General features: G+C 37.7%; 1 pseudogene; it reads left to right on the top strand.

The window, feature by feature from the left end:
• Nucleotides 1-11,278: 11,278 nt before the first annotated feature.
• LOC138842824 (tigger transposable element-derived protein 1-like) lies at nt 11,279-13,255 on the top strand (annotated as a pseudogene).
• Nucleotides 13,256-15,181: the final 1,926 nt, after the last annotated feature.

A 15,181-nucleotide genomic window follows, 5' to 3' on the forward strand; every position in this document is an offset into this window, starting at 1 on the left:
ACGGCACAAACGTATGGACACCAAGGGGGGAAAATGGCGGGGCATGGTGGTGGTGGTGTGATGAATTGGGGGATTGGGTTTGATATATATATACTAATGTGTATTAAATGGATAACTAATAAGAACCTGCTGTATAAAAAAAATAAATAAAATTAAATTAAAAAATTCGAAAAAAAAAAGGAAGATACAATTAAGGAAATTAAATGGCAAGCCACAGACTGGGGGAAGTATTCATAATACATATGTCTGTCAAAGGACTTGTATTCAGAATATAAATTTTTTAAAAAGGAATCCTTACAACCTAATGATAAAAATACAACCCAATTTTTTAAAAAATGGGTGAATGATTTGAACACTTTTACCAAAGAAGGTATATGAATGGTCAATCAGCACACAAAAAGATGCTCAAAATCATAAGTCATCAGTGAAATGCAAATTAAAGCCAAAATGAAATACCACTATATACCCATTTGAATAGCTAAAATTAAATACAATTTTTCACTAAAAAGCACCAACTTGATCCATGTCTGGGGCAGAAAATGTACAAGATGAGCTTGGAACAGATTGTTATACCAGAAAGCAAAGATTCTATCAAAGGCTAATAATAATGTTTTGATAAGATTCTATCAAAAACAGAAACAAAACCCATGAGCCAGATTGAGAAGGCTCACATTAGTCAAAGATGAGATGATTTGATGATCAAAAAGCATTATTATTCCAAGTGATTAAAATGAGTTAAAAACATAAAAAGTGGGCTTCCCTGGTGGCGCAGTGGTTGAGAGTCCGCCTGACGATGCAGGGGACACGGGTTCGTGCCCTGGTCCGGGAAGATCCCTCATGCCGCGGAGCGGCTAGGCCCGTGAGCCATGGCCGCTGAGCCTGCGTGTCCGGAGCCTGTGCTCCGCAACGGGAGAGGCCACAGCAGTGGGAGGCCTGCATACTGCTAAAAAACAAACAAAAAAAACAAAAAAACAAAAAAAGTGGAGAAAGGAAAAAAAATAAGATTTCATGGACGAAGTTAAAGTTGTTGGGCACCAATGCATTATTTTAAAAATTTCTAATTAAAGGGAAAGAACTGAGAATTTATATTGCCTTTGCAGCATGAATAGTATTTCCTGGAAATCAAAGAGCTCAACTGGATAACAGTGATACTAGAATTAGAAAATCAACATTTTGCAACTCCTAATGCAGTGACTCAAACAGTGGTTATCAATGGATAAAATCATTAGGTAAAAGGTAAATGGAAAACTACAATAAAGGGATCAGATTGCCCCTACTTGAATTTACTGATCAATCTTATCATCCACTAAAAGTGAAATAATCAGATAGTACATGCTTTTGAATATAATGCAATATGAAGCCCACAATGGACTTCTCTGGTGGGGCAGTGGTTAAGAATCCGTCTGCCAATGCAGGGGACATGGGTCTGAGTCCTTGTCTGGACGATCCCACATGCCACAGAGCAACTAAGCCCGTGAACCAAAACTACTGAGCCCGTGTGCCACCACTACTGAAGCCCACGTGCTTAGAGCCTGTGCTGCACAAGAGAAGCCACCGCAATGAGAAGGCCACGCACTGCAATGAAGAGTAGCCCCGGCTCACTGCAACTAGAGAAAGCCCACACACAGCAACAAAGACCCAATGCAGCCAAAAATAAAAAATAAATAAATTTATTAAAAGAAAATATATATGAAGTACACAGCATAACCTATGAAATGGTCTTAACAAAACAAAACTCTTGAACCTGAATCTAATCAAGCCTGATGTCTACAAGAAACATGAAGAATAGTGGAGAAAGTTAAGGATGAATCTTGGGTCAAAACCAGAATTTAGGACATTCTGCAGAACAACTTACCTGGCTTTGTAATCAAGTCAATGGCATCTTTTTTTTTAAGTGATGGGCTCTGATACATCAAAAGAGGCTGTGGGAAACTGAATGCAATCTAATTTCACTGAGGAATGGTGAATAATGTGACTGACCACATATACTGTCAAGTAGATGCACTTTCAGGGGCAACTGTAGGAAGCATTGGTAAAGAATTATAAAAACAGGACATCAAAGTAATGTCCAATGTTACAATGTTAATGTAACATGGTAAACTGAGTAACTACTGACTGTTCACCAATAGTAGGATGATGTATAACAACTTTAATTCCAGGTAAACATAGCTGAAAATCCACCAAGGTTTATAATCACTTGTGTGCTACCTGAATGCATTAATTTTTTCTTTTTTTGGATCAATAATAGTCTTAGCAGTGGTGGGTCGTGTGTGTGTGTCGGGGGGGTGGATAATTTATGAGTACGGGACAAACAGATACAAACCACCATACATAAAATAGATAAGAAAAAAAGATTTAATGTATAACACAGGGAACTATATTTAACATCTTATAATAACCTATAATGGAAAATAATCTGAAAAAATATAATACATATAACTGAATCACTTTGCTGTATATCTGAAACTAACACAATATTGTAAATCAACTATACTTCAATAAAAAAAAAGTAAGACTTCTCATGCCAAGAAAAAAAGTGAGGTGATGTATGTGTTATTTAACTTGATGGGGAAAATCCTTTTACAATGTATACTTATATCAAACTATCACATACACTTTAGATATCTTACAGCTTTATTTGTGAATTATACCTCAATAAAGCAGAAAAAAGATAAGACTAATTTTTTAAAAACTTTTTAAAAATAATAAATGTAGCTAATTCTATGTTTATGAATTTGTATCTTCCTTTGGGTCTAAATTTCTTGTTTCCGCAACAAGTTTCAACACACTTTTTTTTTTTTTTTTTTTGGCGGTACGCGGGCCTCTCACTGTTGTGGCCTCTCCCGTTGCGGAGCACAGGCTCCGGACACGCAGGCTCAGCGGCCATGGCTCACAGGCCCAGCCGCTCCACTGCATGTAGGACCTTCCCCGACCGGGGCACGAACCCGTGTCCCCTGCATCGGCAGGCGGACTCTCAACCACTGTGCCACCAGGGAAGCCCCTCAAAACATTTTTAAGAGACAAAAAACAAATGTGATAAGTGGACATTTTTTTGTACCGTAATTCAAAAAACACAATAATATAAAGATATTTTTAGACCCTTGGAAAAACTTGAATAAAGACTTACTAGTAGAAATTTGAATATGGGTATTGGGTGATATTAGAAGATTATTGTTAATTTTAGCTCAAGGACTCTTCAAAGGCTTGGCTGAACCATACTTATGCTGCAGACTAAGATGCTTCCATCAAAACTTTTCTCTCCCTCTCCTTCACTCCGGGTCAGTCTTGCATCAATCTGATGGTTCTGATCACTCTGTCTTCCTCAACTCCTTCCATATTTCCTTTCACACTAGCATTTTCCCTAATAAAATACTTCATGTTTAATCCCATCTTGACATTTGCATCTCAGAGGAGCCAGACTAATATGTAGTAGTATATGCTCAATCCTGCTTCACATGCCTATGTTGGTTTTTTTCTATTACTTCCACATCTCCTTCCACTTGTGTCTTTGTAACATACCCCCAACTCATCCTTGAGGACGGTTGAATTTACCTGGATTTAAGATATGAAGCAGGAAGTAAATGTGCAAGCATCTCTCTTCCAGCTGATGTACACATGAGATGCCCCAGCATCCATCAGCTTGGTTTTTTGAATATCAACAGGACAGATTTGGGTTGGAACAAATTCAAGCCATGGAAATGGGTTTATTCAAGTACTTTGCATATGACAAAATCTTATGCCTGCTGTGCCTGTAAGAACGAGGCATCAGGCAGCCAAGAGACACCCAACTTTAGCCCTAGATCTTCCCATTCAAATAATCCACTTATTGTGCATTCGAACAGCCCCTCTAGCATAGGCAGGCATTTAAGTCCAAGCTACTCTTTTTCCATGCCGATCACACAACTTTTAAGCAGAGTATATAGCAAAGTACAGGAAGATTATCTCTGAAGCACAACAAAATACACGGGGAGATATTCTTTCTGTCCCTGTGCTTCTGGCTCCTTTCGGTACACAGCCTATCTTTCACATACAATTTCTCTCTTCATACTAACCTGGTAAAAATCCCTCAAACACCGTTCTGTCATACTCTTTTTGGAGGTTGCAGGGTTTCAAATTATGGTCAATCGTTTCCAGAAACACACAGTCTGGATTGAAATCCCAGTCTCACCTCTTCATATTTTATAAGACTTACTTTCCTGGTCTGTAAATTCGGGTCTGTAAATTAGGCTCCTGCCTCACAATGTTGTGAGGATTAAATAAGGTAATGTTTGATACTGATTGGCCTATGCTCAGAGCACCATAAATGCTTAAGAATATTATTTTCACTTGACACCGTAGACTGGGCATCTCCACTTACTTTTTCCTGCTCTCTAGTGTGGACTTTGTTCTCAGAGGCTTTCCATGGGTGAACCATCTCCATTCTGGGGTCGACTGGGGACAGAGCACTTAGGAGATAGGATTCACAGATAAGCCCTTGGCGAAACAATGTGGGAAAGAGTGGTTTTCTCAGCAAGTGATTAGTAATGGCTATAAGGACATTGGAGAGAGTTTTTGCTCACCTGTAGTCAATTCTGGCTGATTTAAGCAGGTAAAAAAGTTTATTCAACCGATATTACATTTCTCAGATAATTGTTTGGAGGGCTAGAGAACCATGCAGCCAGCAGGTGCTGGAGAGAAAGTTCATCACACCTGTTTCTTCTGTCACTGACTCTCAAATCAATAGTCAAACTGGAACATCGCCAGACGTGTCAGTGACATGTCTGTGCACTAGAGGTAACACAGGATGGGAAAGTCTAGTATCTGTCATGTTGTTGTGGAAGGTCATCTCTGCCTCCAACTAAGACTCATTGGAGAATTTCTCCCAAATATATCAAGCAGCTCAGTTGCTGGGTGGACCAAAAAAATGGACAAACCTACCACCCAGAGCCTCCTTGCAAGCATTCTGCAAGAAGAATTGAATGAGTAGTCGTAGCTATGTACAGCTATGGGTAGGAACAGTGACATGAAACGTCTCCTCAGGACCCTTATGCATTAATTGTTCCCCATTCATTTATATCCTCAACTTCTCCATATCTGTTGGTTCATCCTCTTCAGTTAATCAAAAATTTTTAACTCTCTCCAATCATTAAAACACTCCTTTCCATTTACCATCCCTATGTTCAAGCTCAAGTAACCTCTCACCTAGAAAATAGCCATAGCCTGATGACTGATGTCTCTGCTTCTCTTATCTTCCTTAAGCCCATTTGCCACATGTGTCAGATTGATCTACCTAAAGTGGAAATTTTCACCATATTACTTCTTTGCCTAAAACCCTTTAGACACTCACTCACTGTTTACTAATTAAAAATAATTCTCCTCGGTAAGTCTGCAAAGCCTTCAATGAACTGGGCTCCCCAGGTCCCCAGTTTCATCTCCTTCTTCTTCCTATAATAAACTTTATTTGCAGGTAATATTGCAGGAGCTGCTCACAACTCTCCCTCTTCCAACATGCCACTGTAAGCTTGAGATTCATGGTATGGCTTGTGATTGCTCTCCCCTTGCAATGTCTTCCCAATTTTCTTTGCTCAGCCAACTCTTGCTCTTCTAAACCCAGCCCATTTATTGAACAGCAGCTCAGATCTCATCTGCTCTAGAAAAACTTCCCTGATCTCCCAGGCTCGGTTTAGTACACTTCACATTGCTCTAATGGTGCCAGGTACAAAAATTTACCTTAGCACTTACCTTACTTGTTGGAATATATATTCACGCCTTTGCCCAAATCAGTAGACTCTTCCAAGGAAGCACAGAGCACAGAGTTTATACAGGTGCTTTAAAAATGTTTTCTGAACTGAACTGAAGTTATTATAGCAAATTCCACTGGAAGATATAAGTATTAATCAGTTGGTGGTTGATTAATATATGTTGATATAGGCATTGTGAAATTATTAAGTGATTTGTCCCTCAAATACAGGTAATTGGAGAATTGGGTGGTTTTAGCTACATGTTTTCTAGTCTATTTAATTGTTCACCTAGATAAGAATTGTAACCGCAATGTATTTTCTTCTTCTAAAGTGATTGATGTATGTGGAAATATTATGTGATTTCAAGAATAGTTATTATAACATTAAAAATGCAAGTCATAGCCTGTTAAAGATTGTTCAGCTAGCCAATATTAAAATTCAGAGTGCTTAAAAATTCAGATAAATTCTAACATAGATACTGTAATGAACTAGATCGGTGTCCCCAACCCTCAGGCCGCCGACTGATACCAGTCCTTGGCCTGTTAGGAACCGGGCCGCACAGCAGGAGGTGGTGAGAGGTGGACGAGTGAGTGAAGCTTCATCTGCCACTCCCCATTGCTCGCATTACCGCCTGAACCCCCTCCCCCCACCACCCCCGGCTGTGGAAAAATTGTCTTCCACGAAACGACTCCCTGGCGCCAAAAATGTTGGGGACCGCTGAACTAGATGAACTAATATTCTCTTCTAGGTAACTGCTGGCAGAGACTACTCAATTGAATATTTTCCCCTCTGCTGCCATCTTTTGACTGAACAGTGGAAAATATTAAGAAGAAATTAAGGAAAGAAATTTTATTGTTGATTACACATATTTTATGCCAAGCACTAGCTGAGGGAATTTCACATATATTATTTCATTTTATACTCATAGCAACCTTCTGTAGATATCATCATCCTCCTTTTGATAAGGGAGAAAACTGAGTGTAGCAGACACTGTTGTCAGTTTTCCTAAGCCTGACATTGTTCATCATGCAGACAAATCCTTCATGGATATCTGACCGCCTCCCCCCCACCCCCCCAGACTAGGAGAAAAATCTTGACTGGCCTGAGCACTCATGATTCTTTCCCAGAGACTGATTTGAGCAAGGGTGTGGAATGAAATTAGAGCCAATGCAATCTGCTAGGGGGAAATTTTAGTAAGTTTTTCTTAGCTCTTATAAAGAGAGTCAGGTAGAGGTATATCATTTTTTTCTGCCTCTGAACATTATTATTCCTATGTGACTAAGAAATTGTGGCAGCCATCTTGGAACCATGAGGGGAGCCAGCCTAAGGAGACAAACCAATATGCTGAGAATGGCACAATGGAAAGATGGATGAAACCCGGTTTCTACATGATATCACTGAGCAGCTGCTCTAATTCTAGAATTTTTTTATGTGAAATATTATGTGTAATTAAGTCATTTTTATTTTGGATTTTCTGTTACTTGCAACCAAAAGCATCTAACTGATTTACTGAGGCTTAGTGAAATTAAATAATTCGCAAATATAAAGATTTGAATCTAGTACATCAAGCTATTATCCACCTGTTTCTTTCTTACATACTGAAAAGAATCAGGAACTCTGACTGGGGAAAGGTTAAAATTGTAAGCTCTTACCAAGCCAATGGAGGGTTTAAATTCCTAAGGAAGGAATGTGTAATGCTGGTTGGATCCTGAAGCAAAAAGAAACAAAAGAAAACTATAAAGAACATTATTAGAACTATTGGGAAAATTGGAATATGAACTATATGTTAGATAATAGGATGGCTTACTATATAAATTCTAAACTTTCTGAGTGAGATCATTGTATTTGGATGTCTAGGAGAATGCCCTTACATTTAGCATCTAAAGTAAAATGTTTATTAAAAAAAAATAAGTTAGAGAAAGGATTCACAACCACTAAGTTTTCTCACAGAAATGCTCTAAGAAGGGGAATAGGGACAAATTTCTTTCCTTTCCTTCTTGGCAACTGGGAAAATTCATCTTTTAAATTATCTTTACAATAGAATAATGGATGAATGGAAAGAAAGAGAATTAATTAAAGCAAATGTGGTAAAAATTTCATGATTGAATCTAAGTGGTATAAGAGTGCTCGCTACAGTATTCTTGAAACTTTTCTAAAGGTTTAAAATTTTTCAAGATTAAAAGTTGAGAAATATCAAAGTATAACTTTCAAAAACTTAAAAACATGACTTTCAGAAATATGAGGTGAGAAAGTGCCAAAGGTGAATCTAGGTTGAAAGTTTAATTAACTCATTAATGAAGGGGACCAGCTGAATGGAAAAACTGGTTCAAAGGAGAATTTGAGGGACTGTATATATATATATACATACACACACACACAACCACTAAGGGAAAAAAATGCAATCATATGATTGCTAAATTAGATACAAAACTACTTAATTAAAATGAACATTGAAACCTTTGGGGTTATCTTTTCTACTGGACAGAAATCACTTAAATATGTACTAGAAAAAATATCATTTGGAAATTTTCCATCCACTTAACATTTAACTTCATAGAGTCTCAGTCCTAATTGATTGTGCATTCCCCTAGAGCAGGGGCTCCAAGTGTGGTCTTGGAGACCTTTTGCTGGGGGGGAGCCACAGAATCCTTTAAACAGGTCAGCAGGGTCAAATTATTTTTGTAATAATACTAAGACATTATTTGCCTTTTGCTATCTCCTTCTTTTATAAGTGTATAGTAGGGTTTTTACATGTGATATTGCTAAAGATTATATAAGAAGCAGATGTGAAAACCCATCTGCCTTCTATTAAGCCAGACAGTAATGAGATTTGAAAAAAAAGTAAAACAATGCTGTTCTACTCACTAATTATTTTACTTTTGTAAAATAGAGTTATCTTTTAATAATGTATGTTATTTATGCTAATATGGAATGAGTTTATTATTGTTTTAAAATAATACATTAAATATTGATTGACATAGTCCATATAAACAAAAGTTTTTGAGGTTCTCAATAATTTTTAGAATTTATGGGAGGTGTAAGGCCAACAAGTTTGAAAACCATTGCCCCAGAATATTAGGTGATACTTGGCAGAGCTTCTTCTAGTATAACTTTGAAAGTATACTGTCATAATTTTGCTTTACCTTCAAGTTGTAGGTAAGTTTTCCTAACAGAAAAAAAGTTGATAAATGAAATAGAAGAAATAAGTTGGATTTATTTCCATTGTAAAAAAGGAAAAATGAATAAAAAAAGATATCTGGACACTGCAATCCATAGCCAAGGCAATCTTGAGAAAGAAGAGCAAAGCTGGAGGCATCACATTTCCTGATTTCAAACTATATTACAAAGCTTTAGTAATCAAGACAGTATGGTATTGGCATAAAAATAAACACATAGATCAGTGGAACAGAATAGAGAGCCCAGAAGTAAACCCACACATATATGGTCCATTCATTTATGACAAAGGAGCCAAGAATATACAATGGGGAAAGTACAATCTCTTCAGTAAATGGTGTTGGGAAAAACTGGACAGCCACTTGCAAAAAAGCTGAACCACTATTTTACACCATACATAAAAATCAACTCAAAATGGATTAAAGACTTTAATGTAAGACCTGAAACCATAAAACTCCTAGAAGAAAACATAGGGGGTAAGCTTTTTGTCATCTTGGTAATATTTTTTTGGATTTGACACCAAAAGCAAAGGCAACAAAAGCAAAAATAAACAAATGGGCTACATCAAACTTAAAACCTTCTGTACAGCAAAGGAAATCATCAAGAAAATGAAAAGGCAACCTATAGAATGGAAGAAAATATTTGCAAATCATATATCTGATAAGGGGTTAATATCTAAAATACAAAAAGAATTCATACAACTCAATAGAAAACAAATCTGAATAAAAAATGGGCAGAGAATCTGACTAGACATTTTGCCAGACAAAACATACAAATGGCCAACGGTTACATGAAAAAGTGCTCAACATCACTAATCTTCAGGGAAATGTAAATCAAAACCATAATGAGCTATCGCCTCACACTTGTTAAGATGGCTTTTATCAAAAAGACAACAGAAAATGATGTTGGCAAGGATGTGGAGAAAAGGGAACCCTTGTAAATGTAAATTGGTGCAGCCTCTATGGAAAACAGTATGGAGATTCCTCAAAAAGTTAAAAGTAGAGCTACCATAAAATCCAGCAATTTTACTTCACAGTACTTATCTGATGGAAATGAAACCACTATCTCAAAAAGATACCTGTATCTCTATGTTTATTGCAGCATTATTTACAATAGCCAAGACATGGAAATAACCTAAGTGTCCACTGATGGATGAATGGACAAACTCTGGTATATATATATATATATATATATATATATATATATATATATATATATATATACCAGAGTTATACACACACACACACACACACACACACACACACACACACACACAATGGAATACTACTCAACCATAAAAAAAAGATGAGATCAGGTGGGGTAGATTCTGGAGCCAGACTGTTCAGGTGCAACTCCCAGCTCTACCACTTAATAGTTTTAGTAAGATTTATGAAATTGGATCTATCTAAGACCATAAGAGTAACTCATCTCATAGGCTTGTCATGAATATTAAATGAGTGAATACTTGTAAAGCACTAGAATGTTACCTGGCACATAATTAGAACTGTGTGCTTACAGTATTATTTCACAAGAAAACTCATGCACATGTTTATCACACTATCTATCAGTTTCTCCAAATACTGCTTTCTCTGAAAGGTGTAGCAAAGTAGTTTCCAAAGTATTTCACATGAAAATAGGGTTTGATAGTCACATAAACTTGAGAAACACTGGAAAAAGAAAAAAAAGAGAGAGAGAGAGAGAGAGAGTCCTGATTGAAATCAGGATATCACACATGGCTTTCGTAGCTTGCAGTCATGACTTAGGGGGTCATTCTACTGTAAAACTCCTAACACTTGCTGCAATTTTTCAGATTCCAGAATAACCACTGATAATATGTTAGTTTGTAATGTTTCAATTATATTTCTATACACATTAAATTTATAGTTTTGTTGTTATTGAGAAATTTCTTCAAGGCAGGAGAATTGATCTACATAACTTTTAAAAAAAATGGCTACTATGATACAGTCATACCTCATTTTATTGTGCTTCACTTTATTGCACTTTGCAGATACTGCATTTTTTTTTACAAATTGAAGGTTTGTGGCAACCCTGCATCCAGCAAATCTATTCGTACCATTTTTCCAACAGCATTTGCTCACTTTGTGTCTCTATGTCACAACTTGGTAATTCTGGTGATATTTCAAAACTTTTCATTATTATTATATTTTTTATGGTGATCTGTGATCAGTAACCTTTGATGTTACTACTGTAATTGTTTTGGGGCACCATGAACCTCGTCCATATAAGATAGTGAACTTAATCGATAAATGTGTATGTTCTGACTGCTCCATGGACCAGCCATTCCTGTCTCTCTCCCTCTCCTTGGGCCTCCTTATTCTCTGAACCACAGCAACATTGAAATTAGGACAGTTAATAACCCTGCAATGGCCTCTAAGTGTTCAAGTGAAAAGAAAAGTTACAGGTCTCTCCCTTTAAATCAAAAGCTAAAAATGATTAAGCTTAGTGAGGAAGGCATGTCAAAAACTGAGACAGGCAGAAAGCTAGGGCTCTTGTGCCAAACACTTAGCCAAGTTGCGAATGCAAAGGGAAAGTTCTTGAAGGAAATTATAAGTGCTACTGCAATGAACACACCAATGGTATGAGAACAAAACAGTCTTACTGCTGATATGGAGAAAATTGTAGTGGTTTGGATAGAAGATCAAACCAACCACAACATTCCCTTAAGCCAAAGCCTGATCCAGAGCAAGGCCCTATCTTCAGTTCTGTGAAGGCTGAGAGAGGTGAAGAAGCTACAGAAGAAAAGTCTGAAGCTAGCAGAGGTTGGTTCATGAGGTTTAAGGAGAGAAGCCTTTTCCATAACATCAAAGTGCAAGGAGAAGCAGCAAGTGCTGATGCAGAAGCTCCAGCAAGTTATCCAGATGAAGTAGCTAAGATCATTAATGAAAGTGGCTACACTACACAACAGATTTTCATTGTAGATGAAACAGCCTTCTGTGGGAAGAATATGCCATCTAAGACTTTCATGACTAGAGAGAAGTCAATGTCTGGCTTCAAATCTTCAAAAGACAGGCTGACTCTCTTGTTAGGGGCTAACGCAGCTGGTGATTTTAAGTTGAAGCTAATGCTCATTTACCATTCCGAAAATCCTATGACCCTTTAGAATTATACTAAATCCACTCTACCTGTGCTCTATAAATGGAACAACAAAGCCTGATGACAGCACGTCTGTTTACAACATGGTTTACGAAATATTTTCAGCCCACTGTTGAAACCTACTGCTCAGAAAAAAAGACTCCATTCAAAATATAATTGCTCATTGACAATGCACCTGGTCACCCAAAAGCTCTGATGGAGCTGTATTACAACCAGATTAATGTTATTTTCATGTCTGTTAACACAGCATCCATTCTGCAGCCCATGGATCAAGGATTCATTTCAAATTTCAAGTCTTAGTATTTAAGAAATACATTTTGTAAGACTGTAGCCGCCATAGGTAGTGATTCCTCTGATGAATCTGGGCAAAATAAATTAAAAACCTTCTGGAAAGGATTCACCATTCTAGATGTCATTAAGAACATTCGTGATTCATGGGAAGAGGTCAAAATATCAACATTAACAAAAGTTTGGAAGAAGTTGATTCAAAGCTTCAGGGATGACTTTGAAGGGTTCGCGACTTCAGTGGAGGAAGTAGCAGCAGATGTGGTGAAAATAACAAGAGAACTAAAATTAGAAGCAGAGCCCAAAGATGTGACTGAATTGCTGCCATCTCATGACAAAACTCAGATGGATAAGGAGTTGTTTCTTATGGATGAGCAAAGAAAGTGGGTTCTTGAGATGGAGTCTCTCATGGTGAAGATGCTGTGAAGATTGTTGAAATGACAACAAAGGATTTAGAATATTACATAAACTGAGTTGATAAAGCCGTGGCAGGGTTTGAGAGGATTGATTCAAATTTTTTTTTTTTTTTGCGGTACGCGGGACCCTCACTGTTGTGGCCTCTCCCGTTGCGGAGCACAGGCTCCGGAGGCGCAGGCTCAGCAGCCATGGCTCACGGTCCTAGCCGCTCCGCGGCATGTGGGATCTTCCCGGACTGGGGCACGAACCCGTGTCCCCTGCATCGGCAGGCGGACTCTCAACCACTGCGCCACCAGGGAAGCCCCTGATTCAAATTTTGAAAGAAGATCTATCATGGGTAAAATATTACCAAACAGCATTGCCTGCTACAGAGAAATTGTTCACGAAAGGAAGAGGCCATTGATGTGGCAAACTTCATTGTTGTCTTACTTTAAGAAACTGTCACGGCCACCTCAGCCTTCACCACCCATCAGCCTGATCAGTCAGCAGCCATCAACAAGCAAGACTCTCCACCAACCAAAAGATTATGACTCACTGAAGGCTGAGATGATGGGTAGCATTTTTTAGCAATGAAGTTTTTTTTTTTTTTAATGTAGCCAATGAACATTTTATTCTTTTCTTTTTCTTTTTTTTTTTGCCACACTGCATGGCTTGTGGGATCTCAGTTTCCTGACCAAGGATTGAACCCAGGCCACAACAGTGAAAGCGCTGAATCCTAAACACTAGACCACCAGGGAACACCCAGCAATGAATTTTTTTTTTTGAATTTAATTTAATTTATTTTTTTATACAGCAGGTTCTTTTAGTCATCAATGTTGTACACATCAGTGTATACATGTCAATCCCAATCTCCCAGTTCATCACACCCCCCCACACTGCTTTCCCCCCTTGGTGTCCATATGTTTGTTCACTACATTTGTGTCTCAATTTCTGTCCTGCAAACCGGTTCATCTGTACCATTTTTCTAGGTTCCACATATATGCGTTAATATACGATATTTGTTTTTCTCTTTCTGACTTACTTCACTCTGTATGACAGTCTCTAGATCTATCCATGTCTCTAGAAATGACCCAATTTCGTTCCCTTTTATGGCTGAGTAATATTCCATTGTATATATGTACCACATCTTCTTTATCCATTTGTCTGTCAATGGGCATTTAGGTTGCTTCCATGACCTGGTTATTGTAAATAGTGCTGCAATGAACATTGGGGTACATGTCTCTTTTTGAATTGTGGTTTTCTCTGGGTATATGCCCAATAGTGGGATTGCTGGGTCATGTGGTAATTCTATTTTTAGTTTTTTAAGGAACCTCCATACTGTTCTCCATAGTGGCTGTATCAATTTACATTCCCACCAACTGTGCAAGAGGGTTCCCTTTTCTCCACATCCTCTCCAGAACTTGTTGTTTGTAGATTTTCTGATGATGCCCATTCTAACTGGTGTGAGGTGTTACCTCATTGTAGTTTTGATTTGCATTTCTCTAATAATTAGTGATGTTGAGCAGATTTTCATGTGCTTCTTGGCCATCTGTATGTCTTCTTTGGAGAAATGTCTATTTAGATCTTCTGCCCATTCTTGGATTGGGTTGTTTGTTTTTTAATATTGAGCTGCGTGAGCTGTTTGAATATTTTGGAGATTAATCCTTTGTCCGCTGATTCGTTTGAAACTATTTTCTCCTATTCTGAGGGTTGTCTTTTCATCTTGTTTGTAGTTTCCTTTGCTTTGCAAAAGCTTTTAAGATTCATTAGGGTCCATTTGTTTCCTTTTGTTTTTATTTCCATTACTCTAGGAGGTGGATCAAAAAAGATCTTGCTGTGATTTATGTCAAAGAGTGTTCTTCCTATGTTTTCCTGTAAGAGTTTTATAGTGTCCAGTCTTACACTTAGGTCTCTAATCCATTTTGAGTTTATTTTTGTGTATGGTGTTAGGGAGTGTTCTCAATTCATTCTTTTACATGTAGCTGTCCAGTTTTCCCAGTACCACTTATTGAAGAGACTGTCTTTTCTCCATTGTATATCCTTACCTCCTTTGTCATAGATTAGTTGACCATAGGTGCATGGGTTTATCTCTTGGCTTTCTATCCTGTTCCATTGATCTATATTTCTGTTTGTGTGCCAGTACCACATTGTCTTGATTACTGTAGCTTTGTAGTATAGTCTGAAGTCAGGGAGTCTGATTCCTCCAGCTCCGTTTTTTTCCCTGAAGACCGCTTTGGTTATTCGGGGTCTTTTGCGTCTCCATACAAATTTTGAGATTTTTTTGTTCTAGTTCGGTAAAAAATGCCATTGGTAATTTGATGGGGATTGCATTGAATCTGTAGATTGCTCTGGGTAGTATAGTCATTTTCACAATATTGATTCTTCCAGTCCAAGAACATGGTATATCTCTCCATCTGTTGGTATCATCTTTAATTTCTTTCATCAATGTCTTATAGTTTTCTGCATACAGGTCTTTTGTCTCCCTAGGTAGG

The sequence above is a fragment of the Globicephala melas genome, chromosome 10 (assembly GCF_963455315.2).
Source record: "Globicephala melas chromosome 10, mGloMel1.2, whole genome shotgun sequence".
NCBI classification, from domain to species: Eukaryota; Metazoa; Chordata; class Mammalia; order Artiodactyla; family Delphinidae; genus Globicephala; species Globicephala melas.